Below are 16,975 nucleotides of genomic sequence, written 5' to 3'. Positions count from 1 at the left end.
TATGTCTAATACAAGTGGCTCAACGATTGGTTCTCTCCCTTCAATGTCTTCTTTGTTTTAAAAACTGAACTGGGAGCGGGGAATTGACTTTGAAGGTCATCTAGTCCAACTCTCAGAGCATAGCGGACATGCGTCTGTGTCCATGAGGGCAGATACCAACGCTTTAGTCAAAGGTGTTGACCCCAAGTTTGAGGCTCTCTGGGCCCTTGAACACGATGGGAGTAAAACCAGATGCACCCCCACCTGAAAAGAACACAACATTGTAAGCCAACTATGCGCTAATAAAATTTTAACATGTAAAAGGGAAAAACGAAGGGAACACCAAGGATTTCCAGCAACCCAGGAAGCCAGGAGAGAGGCAGGGAACAGATTTCCCCTTAGAGTCTCCAGGGAGGACCAGTCCTCTCGGCAGCTTGATCTTGGACTTCTGGGCTTCTTAGCCGTGTGAGAATCAATTTCTGCTCCACCCCCTTTTGTAAAGCATCAAATGCACCCCAGGAGGCTGTCTCCTCGGGGCCCCATGTTCCAGGTACTTGGCTTCCTTACTGCACGATCATGGGAAAGGAGCAGATAGGCATTGGTAGCTAATCTCACTGTTCATTTAGGGAAAATAATTTAGGGAAATTATTTTTAGATCATCATCTCAAGTAATTCTGTTTCCCCAGTAAAATCAGATGGATCAGAGGACAAACGAGGGTGGAGTGGAACCGTGGTCGTGGTTGGAGTGCCTGCTATTCCCAAGAGTCCTCAAACTGCCCTGGAGCAGGGCCTGGGGGATTCCTTCTGGGTGTGGAAACCAAGCAGCGCCAGTGGGGCTTCCAGGCATGGAGGTCCTTGTCTCCTGGTGCTTATAGGCGAGACTCCAGCTTCCACAACCTACCCTGAGTTCCACTTCCAATGGCTGCTCATCAAGGGAGGGGCAGCCAAGAAACCACCCAAGGCAAGATTAAAGGGACCTGAGACACAGATGTATAGAACAGTCTTTTGGACTCTGTGGGAGAGGGAGAGGGTGGGATGATTTGGAGAATGGCATTGAAACATGTATAATATCATATATGAAACGAATCGCCAGTCCAGGTTCGATGCATGATACTGGATGCTCGGGGCTGGTGCACTGGGATGACCCAGAGGGATGGTATGGGGAGAGAAGTGGGAGGGGGGTTCAGGATGGGGAACACGTCTATACCCGTGGCGGATTCATGTTGATGTATGGCAAAACCAATACAATATTGTAATTAGCCTCCAATTAAAATAAATAAACTTATATTAGAAAAAAAGATTAAAGGGACCTGAGAAAGTTAGGAGATTAGGAGACAGACTGCCTGAGAAGAGTTTAAGGAAGTGCTAGCCTTGTTCCCACAACTGAGGCTTCCCTAGTGGCTCAGAGGGTAAGGAGTCTTGCCTGTAATGTGGGAGACCTGGCCCTGGATTGGGAAGATCCCCTGGAGAAGGAAATGGCAACCCGCTCCAGCATTCTTGCCTGGAAAATCCCATGGACAGAGAAGCCTGGCGGGCTACACAGTCCAGGGCCGGGTCACAAAGAGTTGGACATGACTTCACTAGCCTTGTTCCCACCCTAATCTTGTTAGACCTCACCTTTGACCCACCTTTATAAAAATCCTCATCAAATCCTCCCGGGTGGCAACAGTTTTTCAAGGCAGAAGCCTGGTGTGTCTCCCTTTGGCTGGCAAAGTAATAAAGTGATTCTTTTCTACCTCACCCAAAACTGTGTCTCCGGGATCTGATTTGGCACCAGCTACAGAGAGGCCGAAAAAGCTAGTGGAGGTGATGGAATTCCAGTTGAGCTATTTCAAATCCTGAAAGATGATGCTGTGAAAGTGCTGCACTCAATATGCCAGCAAATTTGGAAAACTCAGCAGTGGCCACAGGACTGGAGAAGGTCAGTTTTCATTCCAATCCCAAAGAAAGGCAACGCCAAAGAATGCTCAAACTACCGCACAATTGCACTCATCTCACACGCTAGTAAAGTAATGCTCAAAATTCTCCAAGCCAGGCTTCAGCAATACGTGAACCATGAACTTCCAGATGTTCAAGCTGGTTTTAGAAAAGGCAGAGGAACCAGAGATCAAATTGCCAACATCCGCTGGATCATGGCAAAAGCAAGAGAGTTCTGGAAAAACATCTATTTCTGCTTTATTGACTATGCCAAAGCCTTTGACTGTGTGGATCACAATAAACTGTGGAAAATTCTGAAAGAGATGGAAATACCAGACCATCTGACATGCCTCTTGAGAAACCTATATGCAGGTCAGGAAGCAACAGAACTGGACATGGAACAACAGACTGGTTCCAAATAGGAAAAGGAGTACGTCAAGGCTGTATATTGTCACCCTGCTTATTTAACTTATATGCAGAGTACATCATGAGAAACACTGGGCTGGAAGAAGCACAAGCTGGAATCAAGATTGCCAGGAGAAATATCAATAACCTCAGATATGCAGATGACACCACCCTTATGGCAGAAAGTGAAGAGGAACTAAAAAGCCTCTTGATGAAACTGAAAGAGGAGGGTGAAAAAGTTGGCTTAAAGCTCAACATTCAGAAAATGAAGATCATGGCATCTGGTCCCATCACTTCATAGGAAATAGATGTGGAAACAGTGGCAGACTTTATTTTTCTGGGCTCCAAAATCACTGCAGATGGTGATTGCAGCCATGAAATTAAAAGACGCTTGTTCCTTGGAAGGAAAGTTATGACCAACCTAGATAGCATATTGAAAAGCAGAGATATTACTTTGCCAACAAAGGTCCATCTAGTCAAGGCTATGGTTTTTCCAGTGTTCATGTATTGGATGTGAGAGTTGGACTGTGAAGAAAGCTGAGTGCTGAAGAATTGATGCTTTTGAAGTGTGGTGTTGGAGAAGACTCTTGAGAGTCCCTTGGACTGCAAGGAGATCCAACCAGTCCATTCTGAAGGAGATCAGTCCTGGGTGTTCATTGGAAGGACTGATGCTGAAGCTGAAACTCCAGTACTTTGGCCACCTCATGCTAAGAGTTGACTCATTGGAAAAATCCCTGATGCTGGGAGGGATTGGGGGCAGGAGGAGAAGGGGACGACAGAGGATGAGATGGCTGGATGGCATCACTGACTCGATGGACATGAGTTTGAGTGAACTCCGGGAGTTGGTGATGGACAGGGAGGCATGGTGTGCTGTGATTTATGAGGTCACAAAGAATTGGACACGACTGAGCGACTGAACTGACTGACTGACAGAGAGGCCCAGCTTTCGGCCACAGAGCTTCTGGCCACCTCTTGGCCAGACTGGCCCCTGGGGGCTGCAGCAAGAGGCCCCGAGTTCAGAGTGTACTCCTAGACCGGGACTCACTGACTCTCCCGACCCTGTCTCTCCCTCTTTTCTGTTGCACATGAGGCTTCTAAAGAGCGAGGCTTCTAAGCAGGGCAGGGAATGAAGACATAAGTGACTTTCATTGTCACTTTCAAATGTCTCTTATTTCAGGGCCCTCAACCAGGATAGTTCAAGGAGAGTCTGTTTACAAGGAAGCGGCTGGAGGACAGGACAGTAGCACCAGCCCACCCCCGCCCGCAATGGGAGGGGCTGTCAGGACCCAGAGGAGGACGAATCCCGTAGCGCCCCCGCCTTGCCAGCAGATGCCCTTCAGCCCAGAGACACAGCTGGCCTAAGGTGACCTTGGAGGGTGAGAGCCAAGGGAATAAAAACCCTGACCTCCCTCTCTTCCCTTCCTCTCTGGGTGAGGCTGAAAGCAGGAGAGGCCAGGGAGCAGGAATCCTGTGATGTCATACAGACCCGCAGGTGGAGCATACAGAGGGCGGGGCCAGAAGGCAGAGGGAGGAGGTCAGCACAGTTTACAATGTGAAGGAAAGAAGCCAAGGTCGGGGCGTGTGGGTGTGTGGGTGTGGGAGATGCAAAGCCTGGGTTTCTCTGGCCTTGGACAAGACCTCAGTAGCAAGACCAGGTTTGTACTTTCCTGCTGGGAGACTGGGTGGAACACTCCCTTCTCCACCCCTTCCCCCCCCCCCCCCCGCCCCGCCAAGGTTCTGTAACTCTTTCTGAATCTTCCTTTTTTCTCCTACTTAGTTCACAGTAAGTTTACTGAGTTCTCAGAATTAAAGTAGAATTTTGATTGAGGTTTTACTGAATATATACAGCAATGTGGGGAGAATTGATTTCCTTTTCCTGTCAGGTCATCCCACGAAAAAGCAGAGGGTATGTCCTCATTCATTCAAATGACTTATTTGCTCTTAGATGCTTTTTCGCTGCACCATGGAGCTTTTAGGATCTTAGTTTCCCAACCAGGGATTGAACCTGGGCCTTGGCAGTAAAAGCAGATTCCTAACCACTAGGCCACGAGGGAACTTATTATGTTTTTAAAAATTCACTTTTTCATAGTGACCAGGGTATGGCTGGTTAACTCTTGGACATTTTAGAGATTTTGTTGTGATAGGGATTGGTGTCTTATTGTAATTTTACTTTCAAGTTAGTTATTTCTGGTACAGAGAAATATAGCCAATTTTTAAAAATTGTGATAAACATTTAATGTAAAATCGACCATTTCAACCACTTTAAAGTATAAGTTTCAGTGTTAGGCACGTTCACTTGTTGCATATTTGTGTAACAAATTGCTCAAATGTCTTCATCTTGCACAACTGAGCTTCTGTACCCCTTAAACACCAATTCTCCGTGTCCCTCTCTCCCCAGCGCCTGCTGACCACTGTGCTTCTTTATGTTTTACTGAATTTGACTGCTTTAGACACCTCATGTCAACTTACAAAAATCCACAATGTGGAAGCTGCAAGTTGAGTTTTATTGGGGGCAAAATGAGGACTGTAGCCTGAGAGACAGCGCCTCAGATAGCTCTGAGAAACTGCTCCTAAGAGGCGGGGGTGGGGGGGAGGTGGCGGGGGGCGGGGGGGCGGCGAGGAGGACAGTACATATGTGTGATTTGATGAAAGGAGAGTGCTTGCAACCAAGCACATATTTTTGCAGAAGGTTTCTGCTAGTCACGGGGAACAGTCATCCCCATGAAGGATTTTAGTGCTTTTCTAGATATGAGGAGATACAAGAATTGGACTCATAAAACCAGCTTCTGAAAATATGTAACTGTCTGATCCCTGGTGGCTCAGACGGTAAAGCGTCTGCCTACAATGCGGGAGACCTGGGTTCGATCCCTGGGTTGGGAAGATCCCCTGGAGAAGGAAATGGCAACCCACTCCAGTACTCTTGCCTGGAAAATCCCATGGACGGAGGAGCCTGGTTGGCTACAGTCCATGGGGTTGCAAAGAGTCAGCCATGACTGAGCACATCAACGCATCCCAGTGGTATTTCACTGCGGTTTTGATTTACACATTTCTGATGAGGAGTAATGTAGAACGTCTTTAGATAGGCTCGTTGGCCACATCTATAGAGATGTGTCTGTTCAAGTCTTTTGCCCATTTTTTTAGTTGTTTTTGCGCATGGTCTTGTTTGTTGTTGTTGAGTTACAGGAATTTTTAAAAAATTTATTTATTTTATTTGGAGGCTAATTACTTTACAATATTGTAGTGGCTTTTAGATTCTGGATATTGCTGAAGCCATGAGTGGGGCTGAGCTCTATGAGGCTTGGCTTGGCCCCAACGCTTCCCTGGCTGCTAAGCTGAACTCCTTTTATTTTCTGATACTTGGACATTCCTGCCCTGTTCAGCTCCACAGCTCCCAGCTAGTAAGTTTCTGCTCCTTGGTGGGAATTCTGACTATTTGAATAAACCAGACACCCCACATGTATCATGTAAGTTAAAAAAAATAGATTCTAGATATTAATCCCTTAGCAGATATATGATTTGCAAATGTTACTTCTAGCCTACCAGTTTGGTTATACTGAAGCTTCCCAGGTGGCGCTAGTGGTAAAAAAACCTGCCTGTCAATGCACGAGATATAAGAGACTTGGGTTCTGTCCCTGGGTGGGAGAGATCCTGTGGAGAAGGGCATGGCAACCCACTCCAGTATTCTTGCCTGGAGAATCCCATGGACAGAGGAGCCTGGTGGGCTACAGTCCGTAGGGTCTCAAAGAGTCAGACACAACTGAATCAACTTAGCATGCATGCATATTGCTGTACTGGCATCAGTTCAGTTCAGCCACTCAGTCGTGTCCGACTCTTTGCGACCCCATGGACTGCAGCATGCCAGGCCTCCCTGTCCATCAACAACTCTCAGAGTTTACTGAAACTCATGTCCATTGAGTTGGTGATGCCATTCAACCATCCAACCTGTCGTCCCCTTCTCCTGCCTTCAATCTTTCCCAGCATCAGTGTCTTTTCTAGTGAGTCAGTTCTTCACATCAGGTGGCCAAAGTATTGGAGTTTCAGCTTTAGCATCAGTCCTTTCGGGACTCATTTCTTTTAGGACAGACTGGTTTGATCTCCTTGCAGTTCAAGGGACTCTCAAAAATCTTCTCCAACGCCCCAGTTCAAAAGCATCGATTCTTCGGCGCTCAGCTTTCTTTCTAGTCCAACTCTCACATCCATACATGACTACTGGAAAAACCATAGTTTTGTCCAGAGGGACCTTTGTTAACATACTGGCATACCTCAGGATATTGTACATTTGGTTCCAGACCACTGCAATAAAACAATATCACCATGAAGCAAGTCACAATTTTTTTGTTTCTAGTGCATATAAATTCATATTTGCACTATACCATAGTCTATCACATGTGCAAAAACATTATGTCTAACAGAACAATGTATGTATCTTAATTTAAAAATAATGCTGCTGGAAAAATGATGCTGATAGATTTGCTTGACGCAGGGTTGTCACAAACCTTGAATCTGTTAAAAAAAAAACCCACAATATCTGCAAAATGCAATGCAGTGAAGTGCAACAAAATGAGGTATGACTGTATTTGAACTGAGTTTCTTGTAGTTAGCATATCTTTGGTACACCTTTTTAAAAGTCAACTCTTCCAATCTCTTTTAATTGATGTATTTAGACTGTTTACATTTAACGTAATTATTGATATGCACATTTACTTGAGCTGCCATAACAAAATACCACCGATTGGGTGGCTTAACCAACAGAAATTAAGTTTCTCAATTCTGATCTCAGACTGCCAGAATGACAGGCTTCTGGTAAGAACTCTCTCCCTGGCTTGCAGATGGTACCTTCTTGCTGTATCGTCCCATGGATGGTGTGGCCAGTCCTCAGATCTTGGCCTTCTAGATGGCTTGCCTTCTTATCTCTACCTTTCTGAGTCTTATGTTTGTCTTATATATGATGCCTGGGGTTTTTGGCTGTACTTAGCAGGAGGAGTAGGAAATATACATCTATTTCTTCCTCCCAGAAACAGAACTCCTTTCTGTAGGTTTTTGAGTACAACCTTCACTAAATTAAGTAGGTTTTCTTTTATTCCTAGTTTTCTGAGTTTTTTAAAATAAAAAAAAAATCATAAATAGATGTTGAAATTAAAAAAATAGTTTCCCAGCATTGATTTATTTCATTATATATATTTCCCCTCTTAATCTCCAAACATAGTGAATTATATTGAGAGATTTTTGATGTGAACCATTTTTGCCTTCTTATGATAAACCCTGTTTGATCACCCTATAATTACATATTAATGTTGGTTTTATTTAGATAATATTTTACTTAGGGTATATACTTACTTTTATAAAGCATGGACATAAAATTTGTTTTTCTTTTATTTCTTTACTTATTTTTGCAGTAAAAATTCCTTTATACAATGTGGTGAGCAGATTTTGTTCTTCTGTTTTCTGGAACAAGGTACATATGTATCTTTTCAAACACCCGGCTTTTGTTTTCATTAATAACTTTATTGCTTTCTGTTCTCTATTTCACTAATCTCTGTACTTATCTCTATCATTTCTTTCCCTCTTTGGGTTTGTTCTAGTCATCTTAAAAAAACATTTATTTATTTTTGGCTGCACTGGGTCTTCACTGCTGCGTGCAGGCTTTCTCTAGTTGCGGCAAGCAGAGGCTTCTCTTTGCTGCAGTGCTGGGGCTTCTCTTGTCGCAGAGCATGTGCTCTAGGGCTCGAGGCCCGGTAGTTGGGGCTCACAGGCTTCGTGTTTCTGCAGCATGTGGAATCTCCCCACACCAGGGATTGAACCTCCATTCTCAGGTGTAATTCCTAACCACTGGACCACCAGGGAAGCTCCATCTTAAGTTTTGAGTTGAATGGTTAGCTCATTTTATTCACATCTTTTTATTCCTGATAAGTATAGTTAAAGGTAAAAAATATCTTTAAGTTCTGCTTTAGTTTATCTAACATATTTTGACATGTACTGATTTGATTTCTATTCAGTTTGAATTATTCTTAATAATTTTAACTTGAAAGTTGTTTATGAAAAGTGTAAACTTTTTATTTTGAAGTAATTTCAAACTTACAGAAAAGTTATAAGAATAGTACAAAGATTCCTATGTACACTTCCTCCCGATTCAAGTTTTTTTAACATTTTTTCATATTTGCTTTTTTTTTTCCCTATTTCTGCCCCTTTCTCTAAGATTTTTTCCTAATATTTTAGATTAAGTTGAAACAGATGTTTCTTTACTACTAAATATTTCAGTGTATTTCCTAACAGCAAGGATATTCTTTTATATAAATACATAATAATAATAATATCCAAGATATTTTAATTTTGTTGTAATACTATTATTTAATCCACAGTGCATATTCAAGTTTCACTAATTTTCCCAATAAAGATCCTCAAAGTCTCCCATCCCCAACCTTCTGCCCTGCAATCCAGAATCATGCATTTCAGTAAGTTGTCTTACCTCTTTTTTATTTTTAATGAATTAATTAATTTGGCTACACAGCTTTGGGGGATGTTAGGTCCCCAACCAGAGATTGAACCTATACCTCCCCACCCCCCACATTGAAAGCATGGAGTCCTCACCTCTGCACTGCCAGGGACTTCTCAAGTTGTCTTATCTCTTTAGTCATTTATAATCTGGAAGAGCTCTTCAGTTTCTTATTTATTGAGATCTGAATAATTTGATATTCTGCTATTTAAGATCTGTTTATTTTCTAACTTCCATATTTTGACAGGGATTTGTTAAAATCTCCAACTGCAATTTAAAAAGACCCACAGCTTCTAATTGTAGTTTTTTTAGTGCTTGCTTTATAAATTGTGAGGCTGAATTTTAAATTTTATATATATATTTATGATACTCTTCTGGGTCTATTGTTTCTTTTTAATTATATAAACACATTTTGTTTTTTCCTTTACACAGTTTTATTAAAACTTGAATTCTATTTTGTTGTGTAATTATTGCCCAGTTTTTTTTGGGGGGGTCATATTTGCCACCTGGTTAATCTTTTTCCTACTTTTAATTTCAATCTTTATGTGTCTTCTTGCTCTAGGAGTATTTGTATGTGAATAACCCATATTTTGGTCTTTTTACTTCCTCCGTTATGAGAAGATCTATCTTTTTGGCGACTGCTGACATAGTAAGGCTTATTTTGCAATTCATCTCATGCTTTATATTTATTCTACATTGTTTCTTCCCCCCCTTTTTTTTTTTGCTTTCAGTTTGATAGACTGATTTTTTTTCCTGCTGGATTAAAAAATATACATATTGATTCTGTTCTTCTGTAGTTGCCTTTAAGACAGACACTTGTGTTTACTTACCTTTATTCTTTCCTTTTTTTATTCTTAAGGTATTTATTACTATATTGGATATACTTCCTCAAAGTTATTTTTAATCTTGAAAATTTTATGAAATGCAGCATATATGCATGCATGCATATATTTCTTATTCCTTAAGTTAAATGACTATCATTTTCACAAAATGCATTCCAGATCTGTTTGTAAAGTTTTCTTTTTCTTATCTTTTCTTTTTTAAAAAAATAATATGAATTATATTTAGTCTTTATGAAAATTAATTTCTTGATGCAAAGGTAACACATTGGAATTTTGTATATATATAATATATATATATAAATAAAATATAACAATAAATATTTTATATATTTTTATTTTTACCATTTTAACCAGTTTTAAGTGTTTAGTGTTTAAGTATCTTCATGTTGTTGTGCAACCACAGTTTTTCTTAAATGGAACTTAATTTATTGATGAATGTGGTATTGCTGAAGCAATGTCTTCATGTTTATTCTACTTTATTATTCTTTCTCCAGAATATGTATCAATTTGAAGGCACTGGGTTTTCAAATATTCCTTAACTTATAGACCACGACTATACAGTAAAACATGACATCACCAAGAAATTAGGTATAGTTCTGTTGAATCCTGTTCCTAAGGTAGGTGTATATGTACATTGTGAAATTTTTTTTTTATTTAAAAAATTAATTTTATTGAAGTATAGTTGATTTACAATAATGTGTCAGTTTCAGGTGTACAGCACAATAATTCAGTTGAAGCTGATCGGTTTTATGAAGACCAACACCCTCGAGAACTAACACCAAAAAAGGATGTCCTTTTTACCATAGGGGATTGGAATGCAAACGTAGGAAGTCAAGAGATACCCAGAATAAAAGGCAAGTTTGGCCCTGGAGTGCAAAAAGAAACAGGGCAAAGACTAACAGAGTTTTGTCAAGAGAACACGTTGGTCATAGCAAGCACCCTTTTCCAACAACTCAAGAGACAACTCTACACATGGACATCACCAGATGGTCAATACTGACATGAGATTGATTATGTTCTTTGCAGTCAAAGATGGGGAAGCTCCATACAGTCAGCAAAAACAAGACCTGGAGCTGCCAGTTGCTCAGCTCATAAGTTCCTTATTGCAAAATTCAGGCTGAAATTGAAGAAAGTAGGAAAAACCAATAGGCCATTCAAGTATGACCTAAATCAAATCACAGTGGAGGTGATGAATAGATTCAAGGGATTAGAACTGGGAAGCAGAGTTATTGAAGAACTAAGGACAGAGGTTTGTAATACTGTACAGGAGGCAGTGACCAAAACCTTTCCCAAGAGAAAGAAACACAAGAAGGGAAAATGGTTGTCTGAGGAGGTTATACAAATAGCTAAGGAAAGAAGAGAAGTGAAAGAAAGGGAGAAAAGGAAAGATATACTCAGAGATCAGAGTTCCAGAGAATAGCAAAGAGAGATAAGAAGGCCTTCCTCAATGAACACTGTGAAGAAATAGAGGAAAACAATAGAATGGATAAAGACTAGAGATCTCTTCAAGAAAATTGGAGGTATCAAGGGAATATCTCATGCAAGGGTGGGCACCATAGACAGAAATGGTAAGGACCTTACAGAAGCAAAAGAGATTAGGAAGAGGTGGCAAGAATACATGGAAGAACTAAACAAAAAGGTCTTAATGATCTGGATAACCATGATGGTGTGGTCACTCACCTAGAACCAGACATCCTGAAGTGTGAAGTCTGGTGGACTTAGGAAGCATCACTTCAAACAACACTAGTGGAGCTGAGCTCTTTAAAATCCTGAGATGATGCTTTCCAGCTGAGCTATTTCAAATACTAAAAGATGATGCTGTTAAAGTGCTGCATTCAATATATTAGCCAATTTGGGAAACTCTGCAGGGTGACAGGACTGGAAAAGGTGTTCTCATTCCAATCCCAAAGAAGGGCAACGCCAAATAATGTTCAAGTGTGTTAATTGCTTAGTTGTGTCTGATTCTTTGCGACCCCACGGACTGTAGCCTGCCAGGCTCCTCTGTCCACAAAATTTTTCAGGCGAGAATACTAAAGTGAATATCCATTCTCTTCTCCAGGGGATTTTCCTGACCCAGGGATCGAACCCCAGTCTTCTGCATTGCAGGCAGATCCTTTACCATCTGAGGCACCAGGGAAGCCCCAAAATGTTCAAACTACTGTACAACTGTGCTCATTTCACATGCTAGCAAAATTATGCTCAAAATCCTTCAAGTTAGGCTTCAGCAGTACATGAACTGAGATATTTCAGATGTACAAGCTAGGTTTCAAAGAGCCAGAAGAACCAGAGATCAAATTGCCAACATTTGTTGGATCATGGAGAAAGCAAAAGAGTTCCAGAAAAACATCTACTTCTGCTTCGTTGACTATGCTAAAGCCTTTGACGGTGTGGATCACAATAAACCATGCAAAATTCTTAAAGAGATAGGAGTACCAGACCATCTTACCTGTTTCCTGAGAAACCTGTATGTGGACCAAGAAGCAGCAGTTAGAACCAGACATGGAGCCACTGACTGGTTCCAAACTGGGAAAGGAGTTTGACAAGGCTGTAAATTGTCACCCTGCTTATTTAACTTACATGCAGAGTAAATCATGCAAAATGCCAGGCTGGATGAATCACAATCTAGAACCAAGATTGCCAGGAGAAATAACAACCTCAGATATGCAGATGATACCACTCCAATGGCAGAAATCGAAGAGAAACTAAAGAGCCTCTTGATGAGGGTGAAAGAGGAGAGTGGAAAAAGCTGACTGGAAACTCAATATTCGAAAAACTAAAAGCATGGCATCCAGTCCCATCACTTCATGGCAAATAGATGGAGAAAAAGTGGAAACAGTGACATTTTATTTTGGGGGACTTCAAAATCATTGTGAACAACAGTGACTGCAGTTATGAAATTTGAAGACGTTGGCTCCTTGGAAGAAAAGCTATGACAAACTTAGACAGCGTATTAAAAAGCAGAGACATCACTTTGTTGACAAAAGTCTGTCTAGTCAAAGCTATGGTTTTTTCAGTAGTCATGTATGGATGTGAGAGTTGGACCATAAAGAAGGCCAAATCCTAAAGAACTGATGCTTTTGAATTGTGCTGTTGAAGACTCTTGAGAGTCCCTTGGACTGCAAGGAAATCAAACCAGTCAATGCTAAACAAAATCAACCCTGAGTATTCATTGAAAGGACTCTTGCTGAAGCTCTAATACTTTGGCAGCTGATATGAAGAGATTCATTGGAAAAGACCCTGATGCTGGGAAAAACCGAAGACAAAAGAAGAAGAGGGCGGCAGAGAATGAGATGGTTAGATAACATCACTGACTCAATGAACATGAATTTGAGCAAACTCTGGGAGGTAGTGGAGGACAGAGGAGCCTGGTGTGCTACAGTCCATGGGGTTGCAAAGAGTTGGACATGACTTACCTACTGAACAACAATAGCAAAATATATATATATATATATAAAATACCTATATATCCATCTACCTATTCTTCTTTAGATTCTCTTTCCTTGTAAGTTATATATATCACATCTGTATCCATTCATCTGTCAATGGACATTTAGGTTGCTTCCATGTCTTGGCTATTGTAAACAGTGCTGCAATGAACACTGGGGTGCAGGTATCTTTTCTCTAGTTATATGCCCAGGAATGGGATTGGAGGATCATATGGTAATTCTACTTTAAGTTTTTTAAGGAACCTCCATATTGTTCTCCATAATGGTTGTACCAAGTTACTTTCCCACCACAGTGTAGGAGGGTTCCATTTTTGCCACACCTCTCCAGCGTTTATTATTTGTAGACTTTCTGATGATGGCCATTCTGGCTGGTGTGAGGTGATACCTCACTGTACTTTTGATTTGCACCTCTCTAATAATTAATTCTGTCGAGCATTTTTTCATGTACCTATTTGCCGTCTGTATTTCTCCTTTGGAGAAACGTCTATTTAGATCTTCTGTCCAGTTTTTGATTGGGTTGGTTGATTTTTTATATTGAGCTGTATAGGCTGTTTGGGTATTTTGGAAATTAATCCCTCGTTGGTCACATTATTTACAAATGGGAGAAAATATCAATATTTGCAAATATGACCAATGAGGAATTAGCTTCCAAAATATACAAACGGTCATTGATTTCCTAAAAAAGATTTGAAACAAGTAAGGCAAAATATTAAGATTTAATAAACCTGGGTGTTCAGGCAAGGATGTTTTTTAGTCTTTATGTCTAAATATGTAACTGTTAAAATAAAATAAAAATCATTAAATGGATTTTTATTAAATGGATTTAAATCAGTAAATGGATTTTAAAAAATATTAAGTATAGGAAGAAAATCAGTTGTTACTTGCCCAAAGAACCAGATATAATTAATAATACCTGATTCCATTAGAACTAGACAGAATTAAAACTTATTCTATCATCTCTATATGGATTATGAGAATAAGAAGTTTGATCCGAAGAGTAGCATTCTATAATTGGCAGCATGAGGGATCTAGAGTACATTTTACATTGTTATAATTCATATTAAACATTTCTAACACACAGAAAACATAGAGTCATACTTATGGACTGACTTAAGTTCCACCATTCTTTTCCCTCCTCAGATGTAATTATTATCTTAAAGTCAGTGCATATCATTTCTCACCATGTTTTGAGAAATGTCCTTGTGAGATATCATAAAATATTTAAATCTGTCTAATAACACAATGAATGTTTTTTTTTGGGAATTCAAAGATTCACTAATAATATTCACTGGACTGTCATAACTATTCACAAAACACTTAAAGTTTTTAAAGGCCAAGGATGCTTTCACATTCTACTTGGTACCAAGGGCGGAATCGGTGTGGTATGTGTGAGTTACACCACGTGTGTTGAACAGATGGGCAGTCAGAGGTGAAAACCTCCCTAAGTGTTCAGGACATGGACATTAGAGAATTGGTACTTCTTTGTTTCATCTTAGAGGAAAAAACCCCAGAAGTTCCTGTGTTGAAGGTAGAACTTATTTGCTCTGCTTTATCTATCATGGCCCTGTGTCTGTGCTGGTATTTGTTCCAGGCTCCAAGAGTAGCAGTCTTTAAACTGGGGTTCTTATATTTCTGGGTACCCAGGCACAGAAAATTGTAAGGGAATCTAGATGCCCAACACCTACCTGCACACTGACTGTAACAGTACTTACTGCTCTTACTCTTTCCCACCGCCCTCTCATAATAATTTTCCTCTCACTTTACACAAGAAAGGCATACAGCTTGCCTATCCCAAGTATAACTACAGTACTTTGACCTGAGTACTAAAGGAAAGGACAATTCAAAACCTGCATCCGTGAAGCCTTCTTTCATTGCAGCGCTGTGTCTTCTTTGTCTCATGTCTTATTTCTGTTAAGGGCAATGACCCTGAGACACTTTGCTCCCCAGGAAACATCTGCAGTATCTGTAGACATTTTTGGTTGTCTCTGGGGTCGGAGATGGGTGCTCCTGGCATCTAGTGGGCAGAGGTGGGGGGATGCTACACCATACATCTTACATGGTACGGGACAGCCCCCTACAGTGAAGAATTGTTGAACCTCAGATGTCAATAATACTTGGAAAAAACACCATTTGAAGCAACATGGATGGACCTTAAGATGATCGTACTAAGTGAAGTAAGTCAGACAAAGACAAATATCATATGATACCACTTACATTGTGGAAACTAAAAAAATGATACAAACGAACTTATTTACAATACAGAATTAGACTAACAGACATAGGAAACGAACGTATGGTTACCAAAGGGTAAAGTGGTAGGGAGAGACAAATTGGGAATCTGGGATTAACAGATACATACCACTATATATAAAATAATAAGGATCTACTGCATAGTACAGGGAACTACATTCAGTATTTTATAATCTCTAATGGAAAAGAATCTGAACAAGAATATGTATGTGTGTGTATGTAACTGAATCGCTCTGCTTTACACCTGAAACATTGTAAATCAACTATTCAATTAAAAAGGATAACTAATGCTTCAGGTTGACTGGGAACCTTGCGTTAAGGGTGAGGTGGCTCTTATTAGAAAAAAAAGGAGCTTTGGCCTACCTTACAATATTCCAGAGTGATGTAATCTCTCCGTGGAGAAGCTGGGATGCTGAAAAATTTTCATCTGATGATTTTGATGCTTCCTTTCTGATAGTGATAAAGAATGAATAGCTCCTTGGCATTGGCAAGAAATACTGATCGTAGTGGTGATTTCATTCAAGTGACAAACTCAAGGCAAGGTTCCAATCCTTACCTGTTTCAAGATTAGGATATGTAATTTATAAAACCATGGAAAGAAACAGTAACTTGCGGCAAAGCAGTCTAAGCTAACAAAGACTCACTCGTATCTCACCGGTACTTCACTTGCTTAGTTCGCATGATTTCGAGGCAGTGAAGGCAAAAGTCTCAACACTCATTTCTGACTGATCGACACCACATTTTGTAGTAAAAGAAACACGTATCCGGGGTATTTTAATATATATTTTCTTAAACTTATTCAGACTCATAGGAGAAATGTTTTAACTTCTACCAAATATTACTGGATTGTAGGAATACATTTTTCTGCTTGGGTTCTGGTCTATGATAGACTGTTATTTCTCGGCTCATTTATCTATTATCATATACTGACCAGATTCACATTAATCTGATGAAAAGATCTTGTGAATTCTGCTTTACATAATGCACACAGCAATCAGGGATAGGATTTCTGTAATACACTGATGACCTAATACTTTCTTTTCATTTTGCTGTTGATTTTCATTAAGTAGATTAAATGGTGATCTTAAAAGCAGAAAGCCACTTACGAATAAATACAAAACAAAATGTTCCCAAATACAATTTTAGATGTAATACCTTAAATTTAAAAACGCAGGTTCATTTATTTTGGATTAATTTCTCCATCTTGGATGTTGCCTCACTGTTTTTTATTTGTCAAGTGAAAAATTATAAAACATCATTTTTGACAATGAAATAAAAGGATATACACATGTTAAAGTATCCTCTGTGCCATATTTTTCATTATAAATGCATTTCCAGATGACATTAAAAAGTGGAAAAAAAGTCTTTATTCAGAACCTACTGAATTTTCATTTTCAATTTTGTGCACTTGTTTCTTTCTAACCCCATTTTCATGTAATTTGAGTTTCACAAACAAGATGTCTCTTCAGTGAAGGGCTAACATATAATTATTAGTTATTTCTACAAGCATGTGTAAAGCCTTTTTGGCATTGAGAAAGTGATAAAACCTTATGTATGTGTTTTGCAAATCAAGTAATTTCTAATTCTTTGCTTCAACAAACTGCAGAAAAATTCTAAGTTTGAGTTGTGAGGCTATTAAAAAT

The 16,975-nt window shown here is 39.8% G+C and overlaps 1 long non-coding RNA gene across 1 annotated transcript; it reads left to right on the top strand.

Moving 5' to 3' along the window:
• Positions 1-3,049: 3,049 nt before the first annotated feature.
• Positions 3,050-16,752, top strand: LOC112443813 (uncharacterized). Its single transcript, XR_003032206.2, has 5 exons — positions 3,050-3,956; positions 8,661-8,753; positions 9,357-9,443; positions 10,131-10,253; positions 10,341-16,752. It is a non-coding gene; the product is annotated as an uncharacterized lncRNA (long non-coding RNA).
• Positions 16,753-16,975: the final 223 nt, after the last annotated feature.

Source organism: Bos taurus, chromosome 23, assembly GCF_002263795.3.
Source record: "Bos taurus isolate L1 Dominette 01449 registration number 42190680 breed Hereford chromosome 23, ARS-UCD2.0, whole genome shotgun sequence".
Taxonomy (NCBI): domain Eukaryota; kingdom Metazoa; phylum Chordata; class Mammalia; order Artiodactyla; family Bovidae; genus Bos; species Bos taurus.
The sequence above is the reverse complement of the archived record's forward strand: the minus strand, read 5'-3'. Positions and strand labels throughout refer to the sequence as shown.